Consider the following 21,265-nt stretch of genomic DNA (forward strand, 5'->3'; position numbering starts at 1 on the left):
CGATAATATTTATAACAAAAACCAACCCGTTCTGGGTCCCTTGTCTGGCACTTTCTGGGAAAGATCCTATTTTAGAGTTTAGCATCGGAGAACTGGAGAGGTTTAATGACTTGCCACCAGCAAATAGCCAGTACTAGTAAAACTCAGGGATTCTCTCTCCTTTCAAGTGGGGGGGCACCTGCCAGCCTCATCTCCTGGGGCCCTAATATACTCCCCACACTGTTGCAGGCACTGGGCACTATCCTACTGGAGCAACACTGTAATTCATCCCACTTAAAAGAATGCCTCAGGGTTTTACAGATGGAAAAGCCAAGAGCCAGACCTTGTCATACACCCTTGATTCTGCTGCTAAGGGAAGGGATGCTCCTAGCAGAAGTACCTGGAGTCCCATTCAGAGCCTCCACAGCATCCAGCTAGGCTGGACACAGAGCCCAACCCCAAAGGGTATCCCGCAGACAGTGGTCCCCTCCTGATGTAGACAGACCACAACAGTTCACCTGGTCAGGGAAGATCCTGCGCCAGGACACTAATTTCACCACAGAGAACCAGGTTTCAACTCACCGAAGTTGCTCTTTTACAGTTCCACTTTTACAGATGACAAAACAGGCTTGACAAAATTAAGCTAAAATCTAGTTGTGGAGCTTGCCAACTGCATGCTTCTGCTTGTTGTTGTGGTGGTGGTGGTGGTGGTGGTGGTTGTTGTTGTTTGGGGGGGGGTTGTTTGTTTTTTCTGGTGCCAGGGATTGAACTCAGGGCCTACACTACCCCAGCCCACCTCTTGTCTCTAAACCCCTCTACTGGGGATAGAAACCTTGGCCTTTGCATTGGGCTAAATCCTAAACTCTCCTTCCCAGCTCCCTTTTATTGTGAGATTGGACCTTGCTAAGTCAATCCCCCTGCTTCAGTCTCCCAGAGTGCTGAAATTACAGGTTTGTGTCCCCACCCCAGCTTGATATTTTTGTTTTGTTTTGTTTTGGCTTGTAAAATGAAGACAGCAAGAGCATCTCACTGGTCTCACCAGTCCTCTGAGGCTCAGCTCATCTATCTCCAGCCCCCAGAGCCAGAAGAACTAACCCACTATTCTTGCTATTCTTAAAAAAGGGATGAAACCAAGCGGGATGGAGTCCAGGCTTTTTATTCCCAGTGGAATTTGGGTTTTTTGATATTTTGCTGGGAAAGCACTGGGCTGGCGGTGGGATACATTGAGGTATTTCCCTAGAGCAAAATATCACCAGTGGAGTCTAGGGACCAAGTGCTGCTCTGTGTGGCCCAGGGAAGAGTTGCTAAGCCAGGCCTGGCACACCAGGAGCTGACCCACTGCAGCACTAGGAACCAAGCAGCGCCCGCAGGTGCCTGTGGGTCAGGCGTCTCTTCAGGTAACTGCCGCACCACCCCGTCCAACCCCAAGCGCCCTTGGGAAAAGGGGAAACATCAGTAAGTGCTCCCTCTGATTAGGAGCCTCACTGGGTGCTGAGTGGGATGTGTAACAGGATAAAGGCTTATGGATTGGGCTGTCAGATGAAGCAGAAAGGGCTGAGCTGCAGCCTAGCTAGGAGGCCCTGGATCTGAATTTCCTCTGCCATAAGATCCAGGCCAGGCAGGCAGGCAGGATGAGTTCAGCCCAGCCTGCCCCCCACCCCCCACCTAGCATCTCAACTCTGGTCGCTGTGAGCCTGCTGTGTGGCCGGGCCATACACACTTCCAGCCAGCGTGACCCTCAGTGTTGTGGGCACAACAGTTCCGTCTCATGGAGGGGCACACTGAGGCTTCGCTGGACCACCAGACCAGCTCTTAGGTGGGATGACTGCAGGCAGTGGAACCACTGAGCTAAATCCCCAGCCCTCTCACTTTAAATCAATCAGTAAATTTGCAGGAGGTCCTCTGGGTTCTGCATACCGGCGGGCTTCTTTCATCTTACTGTTGTCTGCAAAAACATTAGAAATAAAATTTCTTTTATCTAATGTAAACCCCCCCACAACCCTTTTTTCGGTCCTGGGGATCCAATCTAGGACCTTGCACAAGGAGGCAAGCTAGGCATCACTCTACCACTGAGCTGTATCCCAAGTCTTTGCTGATACTTCCCCTCTCTGTCACCCCAGGGTCTCCTTGTGCCTTTCTCGCCCTCCCAGGAAAGGATAGCAACAGCTGGCTGGCTTCTGGAGAGGGGTTGGCAAAAGCTGGGATCCGGGACAACATGCTTTGCAGAAGTTCTCTAATCTAATCCACCTTCCTTTACAAACTGGGAGAGTGAAGAAGTTGTCAGTGGTCAAGGTCCTACTAGCTCTGAGCAAGGAGCTGGGAAGCGCACAGGCAGGGAGCGGGTTTATGAACCCCCCCAGCCCTTTGGGCTGACTCTCCAGTGCCCCAGGGTGAAGCAGACCCCACGCTGTCGCCAGCGGAGTGAGAATGTCAGGCCTTGTGTCCTGGACAAACCGCAGATATGGCTAGCGACATCCACCACGGCCCGCTCCCGCTCAGGCTCCTCCTCAGCTTTCTCGGAGGGCGTTGGGTCTGGGAGCCAAGCGCTCGGGCGGAGAAGGTCAGAAATACCCTAAACCAACAACGCCCCCCCCCATTAAATTGGTATTGATTTGTTTTGTTTTTTAATTGTAATATAAACGACGCCGGCAGGCTTGGGCTCAGCGTGCCTGGGAGGTGCCTGGGAGGCCCCAGAGGACTACGTTTCAGTTTCACTAGTTCTTTTCTCTTTTTAATCAAACAAGCTCACGCGCAGTTTAAAAATAATCAGAGATAAATAGTGATCTGTATTTTTTAAAGGCTCCCAGTCTGGGTTGGAGTGGTTCCCTCAGTCCACCGCCGCTGTTGTACACCGCTAGGCGAGGGGCGGGGTGGGGGACGGCGGCTGCTGCGGTCGCAGTCTGGGAGCCGGGCACCGGTTCTCCTCCTCCCCGCCCCCGACCCCCGCCAGCCCCGACGTCTCTTCATCTCCTTGGGTCATTCCTAACCCGCAGGCATAGGATCAGCCAGATCAGAATCGGTCTGTATATACCTGCTTTTGAACAGGACGCCCAGAACCCTCAGGAGCTGCCACAGACCCAGGAGCCTGAGTATCAGCGGGAGCAGGGCCAGAGGTTCTTAGCCATGCACCCTGAGCCCAGCCTCACTGCTCAGGGCCACCCCGGGCCTCTTATTCCCTCCTGGTAACATTCTGGAGCTGACTCCCCTGGCAGACAAGGCTCCTGGAGAAAAAGTCCTATGACGTGGATTGATGGGTTAATTGAACCTGGAATTGAACCCAGGGGCACTCTACCACTAAGCTACATCCCCTCCCTTTTTATTTTTTATTTTGAAACAGGGCCTAGCTAAATTGCCCACACTGGCCTTGACTTTGTGATCCTTCTGCCTCAGTTTACCAAATAGCTAGGATTACAAGTATGAGCCACTTGAGCCTGGCTAGATTTTATTCCTTTATCACTCACAGACTTTTCCAGTTCCTGAGCCCTTTGCAAGTGAACCCATTTAATTCTCTTTAACTGAGATCTGCAGAGGAAACAGATGATGAATTCATCTTAAGCCCAGAGAGAAGGAGTAACGTGCTTAAAGGTCACACAGCTGGTCAGTGCCAGAGCTTGGTTTCAAACCCAGGCAAACCAGCTCCAGTGCCTAAGAATACAATGCCATCCCGTGCTCAACTCAGGGTTAGCAAAGTGCAAGCACCAGGAAATGTTTGCTGATTGATCAAAGAGTACAGTAACATTAGCTCCCACTTCTTGGAATGTTTCTATGTGCTGGGCACATACAAACCTGTAAGATAAGAACTGTTCTTTATGAACAGGAGAGGAATCTCATCAGGGAGGCATGGCAGCAGGATCCCAGGTTGGCAGTGTGTCTTTTTTGCCCACTCTGCTGCTTCTCAGAGGACAGTTTGCTCCAGGGCATGGTAAGCAGTGAGGAGATCTGACAGGCAGGTCACCTAGAGCCACCACAAACTCCACACCCTGCTCCAACCCACAGCTGCATGAGATAACTGTACGAATTATTGCCTGACATCTCAGGGATTACGTTGTGCCTCCTCCTGTCATTCTCCAAGGAGGAGGCTGAAATCCAGATGAGTTAATAATCATCACTCAACTAAGGCCACTCCAGTTCAGAATGGGGAGGCGGGCAGTGCTTGAATCCAGATCAGCACTTCCCAAACTTCCCTGAAGACACCAACTGCCCTGAGGCTGGGACAGCCCCAACCCCCTTTGAGCCCAGCTCCTTCCAATTGGACTCTTTGGGACCAGAGCCTGTACAACTGCTGGTGACCAGGTGATCTTCATCAGTTAGCAAGTTAGAGAACTGAAACTTGCAGAGGCCCTGGACCCAGTGGGCTCTAGCCCTTGAGGGTGTGGGAGAAACTTGGAGTCAAATTTCCGGGTCCCATTCTTTTATCTCAGGGATTGTGTCTTTGTTTGCTGTGACCCAGGCTGTGGCTACAGCTTAGCCAAGGTATCCTTGAGAACTGGGGAGAGGAGGGCAGAGGGAGAGGAAGTAGAAAGGGCCCAGTTGTGAGAGAGACTCAGGGATCCATGTGTCTCAGTCCACAGGACATAGCTGTCCCTTGGCCTATGCAGCCCAAATCTTGCCAGTGCTGCTTCAGAGAAGAGATGGATTTGGGTACTATTCAGAGACAGTCTTTTTGTTGCCCAGATCTTCAACTCCATTATGGAGTCTTGCAGGATGGGAAGTGGGAGTGAGCCAGCCTCCAAGGGGGCTCAAAGTGTGCAACACTCTGTGTGATTATCAAAGCCTTCCAATCTGCCGTTCACTGTGGGCTCCATAATATAGACAAAGAAATAGTACTTTAAAAGATGTTGTCATGTGCTCTGTTCCCACAGCAGGAAATTAGCCAAACTTTTTTGTTTTGGTACTGGGGATTGAACTCAGGACCTTGGGCTTTTGAGGCAGAATCAGTGCCACTGAGCTAAATCCCTGGCTCAGACTTTTTTTTTTTTTTTAATAAATACACCCTCTAATCCCCCAACTATTCCCACCCATATTGAACTCCGACTTGGCAGAAATCTCAGCCAGCTCAGGTTAGCTCTCCCACTCCTCACCAGTCCCCTGGGTATAGGGAAGGTCCCTCCCTACACAGGCGGCTACCTGGAAAAGAGTTCTCACTGTCAATGGTCACACCAGTTTTCATTCAGTCTTGTTCTTCTGGGGCCCTTCATAAATCCTTGTACATTTCCAACAACAGGAAACATGATTTGCTGATGACCTTAGATTTCTTTTTACAAATGAAAAAGAATAGTTCCTCCCCGCCCCCCTATCTCCAGGCAAATATGCTCAATTCTCACCATATTTGTCCTCACTGGTGACTTTCGACTTCTTTTCCATTATCCAGCTTTCCTAACTACTTAGCATAAACACTTCAAAAACATTTTGGGAAGACATGAGTTTTACAATATGCAAATGAATAATTAATAGCTTAAAATATTCCTAAATATTTTATAGATTCCATGGAATCCAAGTGTGTTAATAGTGCCTATGTGTATTCTATAACTTTACATGAGGATTAGAAAATTCACGTGGAAGTAGAGAGGCCTAGGAATAGCCAAGACATTCACAGATAAGGGAAATGAGGTAGAGGGTTATTTCTCTATTAAATAACAAGGATCATAAAGCTATGGTAATTAACACAGTGTGACACAGGGCAGATAAACAGATCATGTTATGATTTGTGTCTAGATGTCCCCCAAGAGCACTCACAGGAGGGTCACTGGGGGCATGGCCTGGAAGGGCATATCTCGATCCCCAGCTCCTCCCTTCGCTCTCTGCTTCCTGGTGAGCAGCTTTCCTCCGCCCAGGCCCTTCCAGCATGCCATTTTGCCTTGGATCTGCGGACTATGGACTGAAACTCCTACAAACCATGAGCCAAAATAAACCTTTCCTCCTTTGGTTGTGGCTATCAGATATTGGGTCTCAGCGATGAGAAAATGACTTAAGACAGACCAAACACACAGAGTGGAGTGCCTACAATCAGAACTATACAGATTCTTGACAGATGTATTTTTGAAGTTACATTTTAAAGTGAAAGAGAGCAAGATGAAAACTGTTTCCAGTAGGACCTCAATTACGTTTTTTAAAAAACTGTGTATTTATAAATTATAATGCATGATTTATGATTATTTTATATAATCTAATTGCCATTTTTTATAAACTATTATTTAGCCTGCTGTGCCCTGGGCCCCTTAGAGGCATGTGGGGCTCCAGCAATTTGGGGCTCCCAGCAATTCTGTAGGATGGATTCAGGTGCTGTTTAAACAGAGGAGAGTGAAGTGAAGTGGACCGTCTGAGTCACTGAGCCTGTAAGGGCCAAGTGAAAACTAGAACTTGGATCTCTCCCCTGGGCTGGTGTTCAGCATGCTGTGGGCAGGGGCTGGCAGGGAAGAGCTGGAGAGGAAATAGGCCAGCATGGGTCTGGCCAACAGCAATCTCCAATCTTACACCAGGAGAACTCCTGAAGGCTTCAAATAATTCAACCCTGGTCTGCCACAGGATTACACGGAAAGGACAAGTCACATGATGTCAGATTTATACTGAAAGAGAAATTATTTTTGGTATTGTATTCCTTCAATGCATATGATTCAAATTTTTATTATAATTATCAGCACCTATTAACTGTACAAGTTAGTGATAGTCACTGTGCTATTTCCATACATGCATAAATCACATGTTGATCATGGCCATACTCCCTGTTTCTGCCCTCTGTCCTCTACTCTCCATCCCACCCCCTTCCCAGCTCTTCCAGCTCCTCCTCTATTTTCAGATTTTTTTCTTTCTTTTTCCCCTCCATGTTTTCACATACAAGAGAAAACATATGATACTTATCTTTCTGTGTCTGGTTTATTTCACTTACATTTCAGTTCCATCCATTTTCCTGAAAATGAGTTTCATTCTTCTGTATGGCTGAATAATATTCCTCTGTGTGTCTGTGTGTGTGTGCGCGCGCGTGTGTGTGTGTGTGTGTGTGTGTGAGTGTGTATGTGACATTTTCTTTATCCATTCATCCACTGATAGACATCTAGGCTGATTCTACCCCTTGATTTTTTTTTTTTTTTTTTTGTACCAGGGATCAAACTCAGGACCTTGAGCTTTTGAGGCCAGCGGCAGAACCACTGAGCTAAATCCCCGGGCCCACTCCTTGATTATTATGAATGGTGTCAAAACAAACATGGGCATGCAGATATCTCTTTTGTATGCTGACTTCATTTCCTTAAGATATATGCCCAGGAGTGGAATAGCTGGATGTTTCCAGTAGTTTTATTTTTAATTTCTGGAATAAAATTATCCTAATAATCCATTAGTACAGTTTTCTATGGTGGCTATGTTCCCACCAATGGTGCATGAGAGTTCCTTTTCCTCCACATCTCCATCAGTATCTTTTATTTTTGTTTGTTTATTTGTTTGTTTGAGACAGGGTCTGTTTCCCAGGTTGATCTGAAACTCTCTGGGCTCAAGCAATCCTCCTGCCTCAGCTTCTTGAGCAGCTTGGACTACTCATGTATACCACTATACCTGGTTATGTTTAGTTTTGTTGTAATAATAGATATCCATTCTAACCAGGGTGAGACGTAATCTCATTGTAGTTCTGATATGCATATGTAGTTCCCTGATGGCTAGAGACATGAGCATTTTTTCATATATTTATTGCTCATTTGTACTTCTTTTGAGAAGTGTCTGTTCAGGTCATTTAATCATTTTTTAATTGGATTGCCTGTTTTTTTATGTTAAGATTTTGAGTTCTTTATATATTCTGGATATTAATCCTTTGTCAGAGGAATAGATGGCAATGATTTCCTTCATTCTGTAGGCTGCTTCTTCACTCTGCTCATTGATGTGCTAAAGCATTTTAGTTTGTTGTAATCCCATTTGTCAATTTTTTTTGTTAAATTCTTTTATTGGTACATTTTAGGTATACAACACAATTACATTTCTCATTGGGAATTGTACCTTTACATAATGCCCATTTGTCAATTTTTATTTTTGTTTCCTGGAGACCTATCCAGGAAATCATTGCTTATACAATATCTTAAAGTGTTCTCTGTGTTTTCCTCTAGTAGTTTCAGAGTTTCTAGTCTTACATTAAGGTCTTTGATCCATTTTGATTTGATTTTTGTACATGGTGAGAGATAGGAATTATTTCAGTCTTCTGAATGTGAATATCTAGTTTTCCCACCACCATTTGTTGAAGAGGTTGTTTCTCCTTCGTATTTTTTGGCATCTTTGTCCAAAATCAGTTGACTAAAGATACATAAATTTATTTCTCAGTCCTCTATCGATTCCAAAATATATAGAATATAAAATATTAACTGTGATTCCTCTGTCATCTGTCTTCTACAATGAACATCTAGTTACTGCCAGAGTTGGTTGGCAGACCTTGGCATCATTCACATGGTGAGGAGGAGGAAGAGAAAGAAGAAGAGGAGGAGAACAGAGGGGAAAAAAAGAGAAGAAAAGAAATGAAACAGTATTTATAAGTAAAGGAGAGGTGGCTGAGTTTCAAGAGAACAACAGTAAAAACTGTACAAGGACCTTCTTTCTTTTTTTTTTCTTTTGGTACCAGGGATCAAACTCTGGACCTTATGCTTGCAAGGCAGGCACAGCACCACTGAGCTAAATAATTGACCCCCAGGACTTTCTTTCTTTATCTAAGCATTTGCTACCCAAATAACTTGGTTTAAGTGTTGGAAGGGAAAAAAAGTCCCCATAAAATAAGACTATTCATTAGTGATCTCTTATCAAAAGTAAGCCTCATTTAAATAGCAATCCCATGTCTAGGTAGGTACCTAGGAGAGGTTCTTGCCACTGGGCACGAGGAGACCATCTTCCCTGCAGCCATCCAGCCAAGGTATTTGTCTGAAGCACCCTCAGGTGACAACACAGGATGATGCCCTACAGTTATGCAGTTGTAACTATGAAACAAATCTGAAGAAATATGCAAGGTTTCAATTTTGAAATGGATGAAGGACTAGAATAGCCATTTCTCCAAAGAAAATACACAAAAGCATTCTCACTGTTTTGACTTAGAAATAGGGTAATTATTGTTCTGCCTGAGTCCTCCCTGTGCCTACAGTGCTTAATCTAGAGCAGTGGAGGCAAACCTATGGTATGCATGCCACAGCTGGCTGTTATCATTGAAAGCTCTAAAAGGTTCGCCACCCCTGAACTAGAGCATGGCACCTAGCAGGTGCTCACGTGTGATGAGTAAGTGAAGAGTGAATGAATGACTCCAGCAGAAGACATGGCACTCGTAAATCCTGTTCTACTAATCTCTGCTAACTCATGAGTGCCAGGGCACAGAGTGTCTGCACACTCACCCTACACAGAGCCCACCTCACAGCACAGAGTAACAGATATATCCTGCCTAAGTGAAAGAAGCATTTATCTACTGTGAATTTTAAGATAAAGAAATGCACTACTGGGAAAAGAATTTCAAATACATGCCTGTTTGCAATTTACAGGTACTTGTTACTTTGCAAATTCTCCTCCTCATTTCCTCCCTGGTGGCCCTGAAATTTGTTCAATGCATGCATATTAGACATTGCCCAAGGCACAGGGGACACAACAGTGAGCAAGGTGCCTGCCATCATGAACCTCAGCTTCGGGTCAGGATAAAGGGTGGACAATAATAAATGCATAAAAGATCATTGGAGATGGCCAGTACTGAAGATGCCAGGTGTGGGGAAGATGCTTTAAACATTTAGCCAGGTAGATATTTAGCAGCATATTAGATGTGACATTTGAGTTAATTTCTGAATTTTTTGGATGGAGCCATGAGAAGATCTCAGGAAGGGGGTTAAAGGCTGCAGGAGCAGTTTGCACAAAGGGTCTGAGGTGGGAAGAGCCTTAGTATGTTTAAGAAGCAGGGAATGCAGATAAAACTTAGTGAGCTTCGGGGTGATTAGTGAGTGGGTGGAGAACACATCATGAGCCAGAATGGTGAGTCTTGTAGGCCTGGGATAGACAGATTGATTACTCATAGATTTCCACACCCCATACCAAAACACAGACTTCCTTGCCCCATAACTTTGAGTTTTCCCACAGGACTTTCCTTGAGGCCCAGGATGCAGGCAGACTTTCTCTGAGCTTTGTGGTACCATTTACTCCCTTGGGCTTCTGCCACTGCAGTAGGAAGAAGGGCTCTGCCAGTTCCCAGGTCCAAGGAAGATGATGACCAAGCCCAGCCAACATCAGTCAAACAACAGCCAACCCAAAGACAGGGGGACAGAGTACAACTGGTGGTCATGAGCCACTGGGTGGAAAGGGAGACATTGTTTCACATTATGGCAGGTATATTGAGCTGATATTAAGCCACGGCAAGAAGTTAAAATATTCCTTCAGGTGGAATGAGAAGCCACTGTACAAATGCCACCTTCAGTGGCTCTCAGCTCTGTGTCTCCATAGCAGATGTGGTAGTCAGTAGGGCAGTTAGCAACATGCTGTGTGTCCTCCTAGGTGGCATGTGACGTGGTTCCATCTCCCTCCGTGAAGTAGGTTCAGTGTCCTCTGTTTACCAACTTGTCTGACAACACCCATGCACAAGTGACAGGTCCCCAAGTTACAGGCAGAAGAGATCACAGAGCCTAGGATTCTCTGAGCGCCTGTCCTCAGGATTCAGCACAGCTGCTCAGGGCAGATGGAGTCCCAACTGCAGGTGTGTCACTTGACCACAGCAAGAGACCCTGGAAAGCAGTTTACCCTGGCTTTTACAATGTGGGGACCATGTGGACACTCTGAGCTAAAATGATGAAGGCTCTGTTTGCAGAGAGCCCTGGAAGAAAGTCCAGGCTGCATGGGCCCATGAACTCACTTCAGCTTGCTGTGCTCCCAGCACTTAAGAGTTATTCTTGAAATCCAGTGAGAAAAGAAGGAGAACTGGGTTGGCCTAAGACCACCAAGAAGAACTCTCCTGCATTCACCTGAAAGTTACCATGGTCATGTGAGTTGTGGATAGGAAGTGAAATTAGCATGTCACTTCCAGATGAAAGCTGTCAGGGCCAGACCTCTTTTTCATCTGCGATTTTTTCCTTTGCCAGGGCAACCAGTAAGTCCCTCCCAATACCATCCACTTTCTCTTGAGTATACCCTTCGACCCAGGCTACCATTATCTCTCACCTGCATGACCCAGATGTCTCCCAACTCTGCCTTTGCTCTTCCTCCTTGTAACAGACAATGATGTCCATGTCAATGTCCTACACACACCCCGTGAATGTGTTACAGTGTTTGGAAAAAGTGTTTACACCCATGACTCGGTTAAGGGTCTTGAGATAGGAAGAGTGTCCTGGACTGTCTGAGTGGCCCAGTGGATCACCACGGCCCTTAGACGAGGCAGGAGGGTCAGAGTTGGAGAAGAGGATGTGATCATGGCAGCCAAGGTTAGAGCAAAGCGGCCAGGAGTGCAGAATGTAGTCGCCTCTGGAGACCAGAAAAGGTAAGGACAGAGTCTCCCTGAGCCCCAGAAGGAACATCGCCCCACCTGTACCCTGATTGCAGGACTCTGGCTTCCAACACTGTTAAGATAAGTTTGTGTTGTGTCATGCCACCAGTTGTGGTAATGAAAAGTGAGTACACTTGCCTACAGTCTCCTCTCTCCAGCAGCCAGAGGGAGCTTTTGAAAACCAGAAATCTGGCACAGCACCTTCCCACAGAAGTCCGTCTGGGGCTCCCTGATGCTGGTAGGGGATTCTGGGTTCCTTCTCCGGGCAACAAGACCCTGCCATCTCTGCTTACTTCTGGTTGCCATTCCCCAGCCACACTGTAGATCTCTTCCTTCTGCCCATGAAGCACCTTCCTTGCACTTGGCCTGTGTCCCCTCCTCTTGAAAGTGAATAGTTTCCTCTTTTTCCAACAGAGGATCTTCCTGAGCCTTTGTCTAAATGGAGTCCTCCAACTTCCCTATTCTTGTATCCTTTGTAGAAGTCTGTAACTGCTCATTTTCTGGTCCATTGGTTTATTGTCTTCCCTTCTAGACATTACGCACACAGAAGTGCCGATTCAGTTGACACTGACTGAGCCATGTGGAGGTCAGGAGGTACTCACAGCACTACATGGGATCCTCACTACAGCCCTACAGAGAAACTCGTCATTTTCATCACTTTACACAGACAAGGAGGAGAGCCAGGACAAACTCAAGAAGGCTGCCTCGGACCACCCCTTTTCCTACTAGACTCTACTGCTTTTGCTTGTTCACCACTGCTTGGCATATGGCAGTTGCTCAATAAATGGGTAGCACATGAATGGATATAATCTAGAGGTGCCCTATGGTTTGGATACAGTGTGAGTGTGTCCCCCAAACGTCCATGCCTTGGAATTTCAGCTCCCAGTGTGGTGGTACTAAAAGGCCTAGGGAAGCTCTCAGGTCACTGGGGATCCACAGAAGGGATTCACATAGTCCTCACAGGACCCCAGCTGCCCTTTGCCATCTCATCTCACCATGTGATTGCTCTCATTCACATGCCTGCTACGGTGATGCCATCTGCCACCATATGATACCATCTGCCACCACGTGATACAGCCAGGGGGAATCTCACCAGAGCCTGCATCATGTTCTTTGTACTTTCAGCCTCCAACACTGTGAGCTAAATAAACCTCTCTTCCTCATAAGTCACCCAGTCTCAGGTATTTTGTTGCAGTAACAGAAAATGGACTAATTAACACAAGGTGCAGTCACAAGGCTGAGAGTTTGACATACTCTTATGGGAAGAATGACACTGGAAGAGCACAACTGCATCCACCGAAATAAAGTACACAAAAGAAAATTAAAAATAACTTCAAACTACTTGGGGCCATCTAGAGCTCAATCACACATCTGTTCCCTGCACCACCCTCCCCATGTTCATGAAGTGTGAAAAGCAAGGAGTTTCATCTTGTAAAAGCTGAAACCCAGTCTCTCCTTAGCAGTGTTTATAGATGAGGCTAGAGCCACCTGGAGAATGAGGCTTTTAAACCTGACAGAGTTCCCCTCAAGGAAATTAACTCATCGGTCCTGCAGGAGTCATCTTCAAAGCCAGGGAATCTGGTTTAAGCACTGCATTTAGGAGAAGCTAATCATCCCCATCCAGATGGTGGGGCCACCTTTCTCTTGTGGAATAAGGGCCTGGTTCATACAGCTGTCCAAGCTGAGGCTGAGATCAAGATTCTGGAATTGATCTTCTCTGCTCTTTCATCCAGCAGCCTCTGGGGCCTGCGGTGCAGAGTCAAGTGCAGGTTGAGCCACAGGGGCCAGGGCCAGGGAGGCCTCACAAGCAATTAGCTCCCACACCTAGACACTTGCTCCTTTGCAGGTTCCTAATCTTTTTACCAGAAACATTACCAATTTTGTCCTGAGCTGTGCTAGCTGGGAACATCACATTCTTGGAAGTCAGGCATTTTTAACGCAAGGTCTCCTTTGACAATGACCCACATTCTTGTATTAACAAGTTCCAAAACACCACCAGGGTACTACAGAAAATGAACACCATCAGCAATGCACACAGAGTGGGTAAGGGGAAGAAAGAATTGCTGCAGCAACAACAAAAATAGATGCTCTTCAGGCCGGGGATTTAGCTCAGTGGTTCCACCGCGTGCCTCACAAGTGCAAGGTCCTGAATTCTATCCCTGGTACCAGAACAAAAACAAACAAACAAAAAAAATAGATGCTCATCAAAATTAAAAATATGTACATTAAAGGACACTGTCTGCAGAATGAAAGACAACACAGAATGGGAGAAAACATTTGCAGATAATATATCTGATAAGGAATTGATATACGGAATAGATAAAGAACTTCCACAACTCAACAATAACGTGATTGAAAAATGGGCAAAGGGCTTGAATAGATATTTTTCTAAAGAAGATGTATAAATGGCCAACAAGCACATGAAAAGATGCTTAATATCACTAGTCAGGGAAATCCAAATAAAGATCACAATGAGATACCACTTCACACCCATTAGGATGGCTAATCAAAAATAACAACAACAGGGTCAGGGATTTAGCTCAGTAGCACCACGCCTGCTTCCCAAGAGCAAGGTCCTGAGTTTGATCCCCAGTACTGAAAAAAACAAAACAAAACAAAACAAAAAAACAAATAAGCAAGTAGCATCCAGGATGTAAAGAAACTGAAACACTCATGCATTGCGGGAGGGAATATAAAATGGTACAGTTGCTGTGAAAAACAGCAATCTTCAAAAAACGAAACATAGGATAACCATATGATCTTTAAATTCCATTTCTGGGCATATGACCAAAAGAAGTGCAAGCAGAAACTAGAACTGATATTTGTACATCTGGGTTCAAGCAGGAACTAGAATTGATATTTGTACATCTGTACATCTAATACCAGCATTATTCACAAGAACCAAGTGGTGGAAACAACCCAAGCGTCTATCAGTAGATGAGAGGATAAACAAAATGTAGTACCCCTTACAATGGGATATTATTCAGCCATAAAAGGAAGGCAGTTTTGACCTATGCTACCAAGTATGGACAAATCAGGTCTAATTATATATATATATATTTGTTATACAGTATACTTTGTTATACAGTAACCAAGAAAGTTTTATTAGAGCCTCTCATGACATTGCAATAGAAATTTTGCCAAATATTTTTTGTATTTCTAAGAATTTTTTATCTTATACAGTGTTACCTCAGTTCATGAATGTTTTGGCAAAATTTTGTTTACGAACTCTGCATCCTGTGATGAACATGACTGTAGCCTTTTTTCCAGAATCATGGAACAAGTTAACTTTATGAACCAAGGTGCCACTGTATTTAGTGGCTTGCTCCTTGACATGTAAATACTTATACAGGTTATACTGTAGATTCCTTTTTTATATCCCTAGTTAGTTTCAGGAAATATCCTAAAACTTTATAGCCCATTTTCAATGTCCCATTTTGTAAGTGGAGAGATGAAGACTCAGAGATTAAGTAACTTTCAGTAGGGCCACAGGTGAGAAATGGCAAAGCTGGGATTTGAAACCAGGTAGTCAGTCTGGTACCAACCCTGCCTCTGAGCCACCATGTGACTGTCTCTTCCTGTGGTGAGTACTATGTTATCAGGGCTGACAGCCTTTGTCTAGTTTATTCCTCATTGCCTTGAGTCTACTTTGTCTGAACCATGGTCCATTTTTGTTTGTGTTCCCCAGAGGTCACTGTCTCCAGTCTCTAAGGAGGCAGAGCTGAGGGTAGAACTCTCCACAGTGCTGTGGTGCTGTCATGGAATGCCAGAGCAGCAGGAGTGGGCAGAATGAGCTGGGAAGGTGAGTTTCCCAACTGGTCACCACTCCATGTCCAGTGCAATTGACCAAGGACCTCCTGGGATAGGAAATGGGACATCCTCCAGAGGTCATGTGCATGACTGGCCCTTAGGACAGCACAAGGGGAGGAATGAGGAGAGTATCCACTGGTCTCCCATCTCCTGCTGGTAGAGGGTGTTCCCATGGGATATGGACTTCCTGCATCTGCAGGTTCTGTGTGCATGGGGACTGATGTGTGAGGGAACTGAGCAAGCCCTCAGTGGCAGCAGGGAAGCCCTAGGATGAGTGGTTAGAAGCGTGACATGCGGGCTGGCACTTTGGGTTGTGCCCACATAAATTTGCATGGAGCTTGCAGAGCAGTGGTTACCAAAGTGGTGACTGAGGATCAGTGAGGCATAGGCGATGTCTGATACACCTATATGTCACCCATCTCTATTTTCAACTGTCTGTGTCCTTTGCTATTAGACCTGTCATGGTGTTTATTATTTGTAAGGGACTCGGTGGACAGATGGGTTAGGACAGCCAGAGAGGAGGAAGAGAGCAGACCATACAGCAGGATGCAACAGACAAACTGAGCAGGAGAAACCAGAACACTGTTGGGTGAAGAAAAGTCCTGGACTTGTGAAAATTCTTTCACATTTGGGAGGTAACTTATAGGGTACCAGAAAAAATGAGGTATGTGGGAGATGCTGTTATAGGGGGGCAATATTTCCCTTTAGATTTCGAGATTTTAACTGGACCAAAGGTCCGGCTGTCACTCTGAGGAACCTCAGAACAGCTCTACCAAGTGCTCAGTAAAGCATCAGTCCCTGGGCCACAAGGGGTCCTCTGTCCCAGCCCAGCCTTCTGGAGCTGTTTGCAGAGAACACACCCTTGCCTGTATCGCCCTGTCCCTAATAGCCACACACAGACCTTGGGGTCAGTGACTTGGCAGTCACCTGGACTTCACTTTTTATCCTTTCTTCCCCCACAGACCTAGGGATTGAACCCTAGGGCACTGTGCCACTGAGTTTCACCCCCAGCCCTTTGTACTTTTTCAACTTTTAGACAGGGTCTCATTAAGTTACTTGGATAGGACTCAAGCTTGTGATCCTTCGGCCTCAGCCTCCCTAAGTGCTGGATCGCACAGCAGTTTTTTATCCTTAAATAGTGATGAAAAATCTTCTCAAAATTGTGAACCAAAAGAGACTCAGTGCATGTAGAAATACCAAGCTGGTATTCAGCATATGAATAAAACCATCATTGTTTGAACGGGAAATCAGAACTTAGCCAAAGCTGTACACCTAGATCCAACTCCACAATCTCCACTCACTGCTGTTATTATTTACTTTATATTTTTCTTTAAGTTTGCATTAATGTACTCAGTGCTTTTACTCGTCTAACCCTAAACAATAACAGCCATGAAATCACAGCTCTTCCTCACCGGTTATATCTCCTAAAGAAACTAAGTGTGAAATTACTGAAAGAGAAATGTTTCCTGTGCCACCCAGAGCAGGCTCCCTTCTCCTGGCTGATGCCACCTTCACACAGGGAGCTCCAGCCTGGCCTCGGAACTGTGTGGTATTGTTCAGGGAGGTCGCTTTGGGTCAGCACATCACCCTGCGATGACTCGGACTCCTGACCTTGAACCAGTCAGCAAGGCTGCTTCCTGGGCAAGGAGGAGGAGCTGTCTGTGAGCAGCAGGGGGGTGGGCCAGCTGTTGAATCATGTTTGTGGGCTGTCACAGCCGGGCTTTCCCTCAAGGGACTAAGGCTGGAGGAGAGGAACTGTCTCCTAAGAGCCAGCATCCCCCAGCTTTCCCAAGCCTGCTAGACAGCGAGGCTGGGCACCCTCCAAATGTACAGCTAAGTGGGAGCCAATGAGAGGCCAGTCTATGTCACCAGGCTTCAGCGCTGGAGTCCATGCGCACTCTACACTCATCGGTCCCAACACTGACCCCCTGCCTCCTGCTCCCCAACATGTTCTCCAGGCTGTTTTGAAAGCACAAATCTCTCCCCTTGATATCCTCATGCAACACTCTATCATGCCTCTAGTCCCTAGAATCAAGGCTGCAATCCAGGTTTATTTGGGCCACATAGGGTTAACTGTTTAACAAAGGAAACAATGCATGTGACATCAGGACTATTTCTGTAACAGCTGGAAATTTTCTACCAGGGCTCAGAAAATGGCCTCTAGTCCCTCATCTCCATAACCAGCATCCACAGTCAGCAGTGCTCAGGGAGACAGCTCTGAACTGGGGAGACTGGCTCCTCTCTGTCCTGCCTGGCTGGGTTCTAGGAGGCCTAGGGTGCTGTGGACTCACACCGCTGTTTGGAGGAGCTGCAGAGCCACAGACTGTCCATTAGCCTTGAGCCTTTTCATCTGGTCACTTTCCCATGAGGCTCTGTGTTCCTCCTTGACATAAGCTGTGCTAAGCTTAAAAGTCCAGATTTTGAAACTTTTGAAAAATTGGGATATCTAGCCAAGGAGGGTGCTCACATTCTCACATGATGAAAAGTATATGGGCTGAGTAGCAGCTTGACCTGAGGCAGCTGCATTCTAATTTTCCAGAGTCCCTACCACTCCCAAGCGCCTCCTGCTATAGTCCCAAAGGCCCATGTGTTAAACTTAGTCTCCAGCTTGGTGCTATTGGGAGGTGATAGAATCTTTATGAGGTGGGATCTAGTGAGAGATTTTCAAGGAGCGACCGGGACCCCAGCCTGTTTCTCTTCCTCTTTGACTTCCCAACAATAGTGTGAGTGGTTTGTTCACCATGGCTCCTACACAACACACTGCCTCACCTAGGCCCAAACCAACAGGGCCAATGATCATGGGCTGAAGCCTCTAAAATAGACCTTTGTTCTTTGTAAGCTGGTTTTCTTAAGTATTTGTTACAGTAATGGAAAGCCGACTAACATACTTTCCAATAATAAGGTGTTGCCACTTGTTTCTCTAATAGCAGAGTTGAGAAGAAAAAGATTCTTTACATCTACCTCACAAAATTGGAAACATTAAAGACAGACGAAGAGGGTTCTGTGGAAAGAATATATTTCTTGGTGAAAAGAAACCCTCAGCTGGCCTTCGTCATCCACATGGCCTGCCTGACCCCTACAGGCTTTACATAAGCTTGCAGCACTCGCTCAAGGGTAAAACCTCAGCTCCTCTTTGTGCTGTGATGAAATCCTATGATCCAATGGTCAGGATAAAGTCAGGCTGCTATAACAAAGAGACCACAAACTAGAATGACTTAAATTAAAAGTGTATATCTCTTTCATGCAGTTTGTTCTGATTTCTGGCTTGGTAGTATTGGGAATGCAGCCTTCACATATCTTATTATATGATTCTTCCTTAATACATAGCAGCCGTGTCATGGTCTCAGGTGGCCAGACAGAAAGCCAGAGAGTGACAAGGGGACAGTAATGACTTCCCCAGCCCCAGTTTCTAAAGTGCCCACTACCTCCAACATGGCCGCACTGAGGCCAAGTTCTCAATACATAAACCCTTGGGGGACACATTCAAACCATATCCAAACCATAGCAATGTCAACTCAACACCCAAGTTCTGTACAGGGGGAGAGAACAGGCATCTCCACCATGTGACTTTCCTGCTCATCCCCTTGGCCTCATCTTTCACCTGTCTGCTTCTGGAAATTCATTCTTCAACAGCACCAAACTGCTCACAATTCCCCAGTAGCCACAGCCTGCCCCACCCCTGAGCCTTTGCATATGCTATTCCCCTGTATGGGACGTCCTACCCTGACCACACCCTGGAAGGCCTCCTCATCCTTCAAGTCTGAGGGCAAACTGCCTCGTCTATCATGCCTCTCCCACCTGCCCCCGTTAACCCCAGAGTCCCTGTTCTTGGACTCATTTAATACTTTATGGGAGCTGACTCTGGGACCAGATCACCCAGGCTGTGTCCTGACTCATTTACACAGCCATGCCACCTAGGACCACTCACGTAACTTCTCTGCACCTCAGTGTTCTCATCTGCTGTTAAGATAACTGAATGAGAAAACAGAAGTAAAGCTCTTAGCATAGTGACTGCCCAGGGCAGGTACTCAGTAAATATTATTATTATTATTATTATTATTATTATTATTATTATTTTTGGTACCGGGGATCGAACTCAGGTCCTTGTGCTTGCAGGGCAGGTGCCGGAACCACTGAGCTAAATCCCTGGCTATTATTATCATTATTATCTGTTGAGTATCTACTCTGTGTCCAGTCCTGGGCAAAGACAATGAGGTTCCTAATGGAGCTCACAATGTGGAAGGGATGTGTATAGATTTGTTTACTCTTCCAACACATTCATTCTCTTCCCCACTTCCATGGGCAGCAAATGGGTTCCTTTGCCTGACAGCAGGAGTAGCCAGTGAGGCTTTAGCAGAAGCAGGCACAGTATCTGCATGGTGAGGCATGTGCTTCTGTGTTTCTGCCTTCACCACGAGAGCAGCAAGCTCAGGCTGGCCTGGTGGTGCCAGGATGTGGGGAATGGATCCAGCCTGCCGCATCAACCCACCTCCAATTGGCCCACAAGAGCCAGCTCTTTCCATTCTTATTGTGTGTGCCACTGAAGTTCTGTTATGCAGAATTATGCATCAACTGATACAGAAAGAATTATAAACAGCCTAGTGTAACAAGATTATGATACAGCAAATGCTACAGTGGCAGTATTAACAATTATAAGAACCAGAATATAGACCACACAATCTTGCTTCAATTATAGGAATCAGAATATAGCAGGCAATCTTGCCCTAGAACTCATGCTTTTAAACTTTGGCCTTCCTTCTCCCTTTCTTTCCTTCTCCCTGCCTCAATGTGTGGTAAACATTTAGTGAATGAAGCATCTCCAGCCAATGGTTTTCCCAGTGGAACTCAAGGACCTATTCTAAAGCTATCTCATCCTTGGGTTCTGTCAATCTCTATTAGTTGTTTGTGGAGTAACCTCACTGTCAAATCCCAGTTGGCCTATGCGAGCCACAGAAGCCCCTGAGGGCTGTGATCATTTGAAGTGTCTCTCTCCTGGGTCTCGACCACATGAAAGCTGTTTCTATCTCTAAATGCAACCCGGCCTTGTTCAGAAGTCCCCACTCACTTACTTCAAAGAAGGTATCCCAGGGTGAGGGAGCAGTCACAACCCATAGCCACAACTAAATAGGCCTGTGTCTGACCAGGGCTGGAGGAGGAACCTCTAGTGAGACAGATGGGGTCCTCAGCTATGGGGGAGCCAACGTAAGGCACAAAGGAGTCTTCTTCCAAAAGAGACCATGGAGCAATGGGAAAAGCATTGGCTTTAGCATCCACTGACCTGCATTCTGATTCTAGCTCTGCCACTGTGAATCCATGAACAACCTTCTCCACTGCTCTGAGCCTTGAGTTCCTTGACTGTGAAATGAGATTAATAAATCACACCCTGCCCTGTTATTGGAAGTATAAAATGGGATTGTGCAGATTCTCAACAAACATCAGTTCCTTTCCCTTCTTTCCCATGATCTCAGCCTCAAGAAGGAAACTGGGCCTAAGGCTGAAGCCTGAGGTACCAAAGCAGGTGGAACTGGAGGTGATGTGGTGCAGTGGTCAGGGCTCAGGCCTCGGACACAGGCAGCCATGAGCTCTGCTTACCCTCTGTGTGACCTTGACCAAGGCATTTCACCTCAACCAGCCTCCAGCTCCTTTTCCACATTCTTGGGCTGACAAGGGTTTTACTGCATAGACACTGAGACACAGAAGTACTCACTGCTTGAAAGGGTTTGGAGAAAACTGACTGGGGTTTAAATAATGTAGCTTGAACAGACAATACTACCACATCTGCTGTATCTGTTTATTGGCAGCAAATGGCTGGTATGACTGTTTCTTGAAGGCAGGTTTGCCAAGTGCACACGTTCTTACTACTGTCATGGTCCCTAGGCATTGTCACTTCATTCAGAGCACCAGAAAGGATAGATGTGGTGGGCGAGACAGGCCTGGAAGGGGTGGATGAGCAACCCTGGCTCTGTCACACTTGACCGTCACACAGCTGGAAAGGAGGGACCGGGGAGG

General features: G+C 46.2%; 1 long non-coding RNA gene across 4 annotated transcripts in view; it reads right to left on the reverse strand.

Annotated features, from left to right (window-relative positions):
* LOC106010769 (uncharacterized) overlaps positions 1–21,265 on the reverse strand; it is a 148,742-nt gene that overhangs the window by 117,337 nt on the left and 10,140 nt on the right. For all 4 annotated transcript variants that reach the window (XR_002387434.2, XR_015444779.1, XR_015444780.1 and 1 more), the window contains exon 3: positions 1,897–1,924. This is a non-coding gene — a long non-coding RNA (uncharacterized LOC106010769). The remainder of the gene's footprint in view (positions 1–1,896; positions 1,925–21,265) is intronic.

Source organism: Heterocephalus glaber, unplaced genomic scaffold (assembly GCF_053883595.1).
Source record: "Heterocephalus glaber isolate CG9 unplaced genomic scaffold, H.glaber_assembly_v1.0 deba00001606, whole genome shotgun sequence".
Taxonomy (NCBI): Eukaryota; Metazoa; Chordata; class Mammalia; order Rodentia; family Bathyergidae; genus Heterocephalus; species Heterocephalus glaber.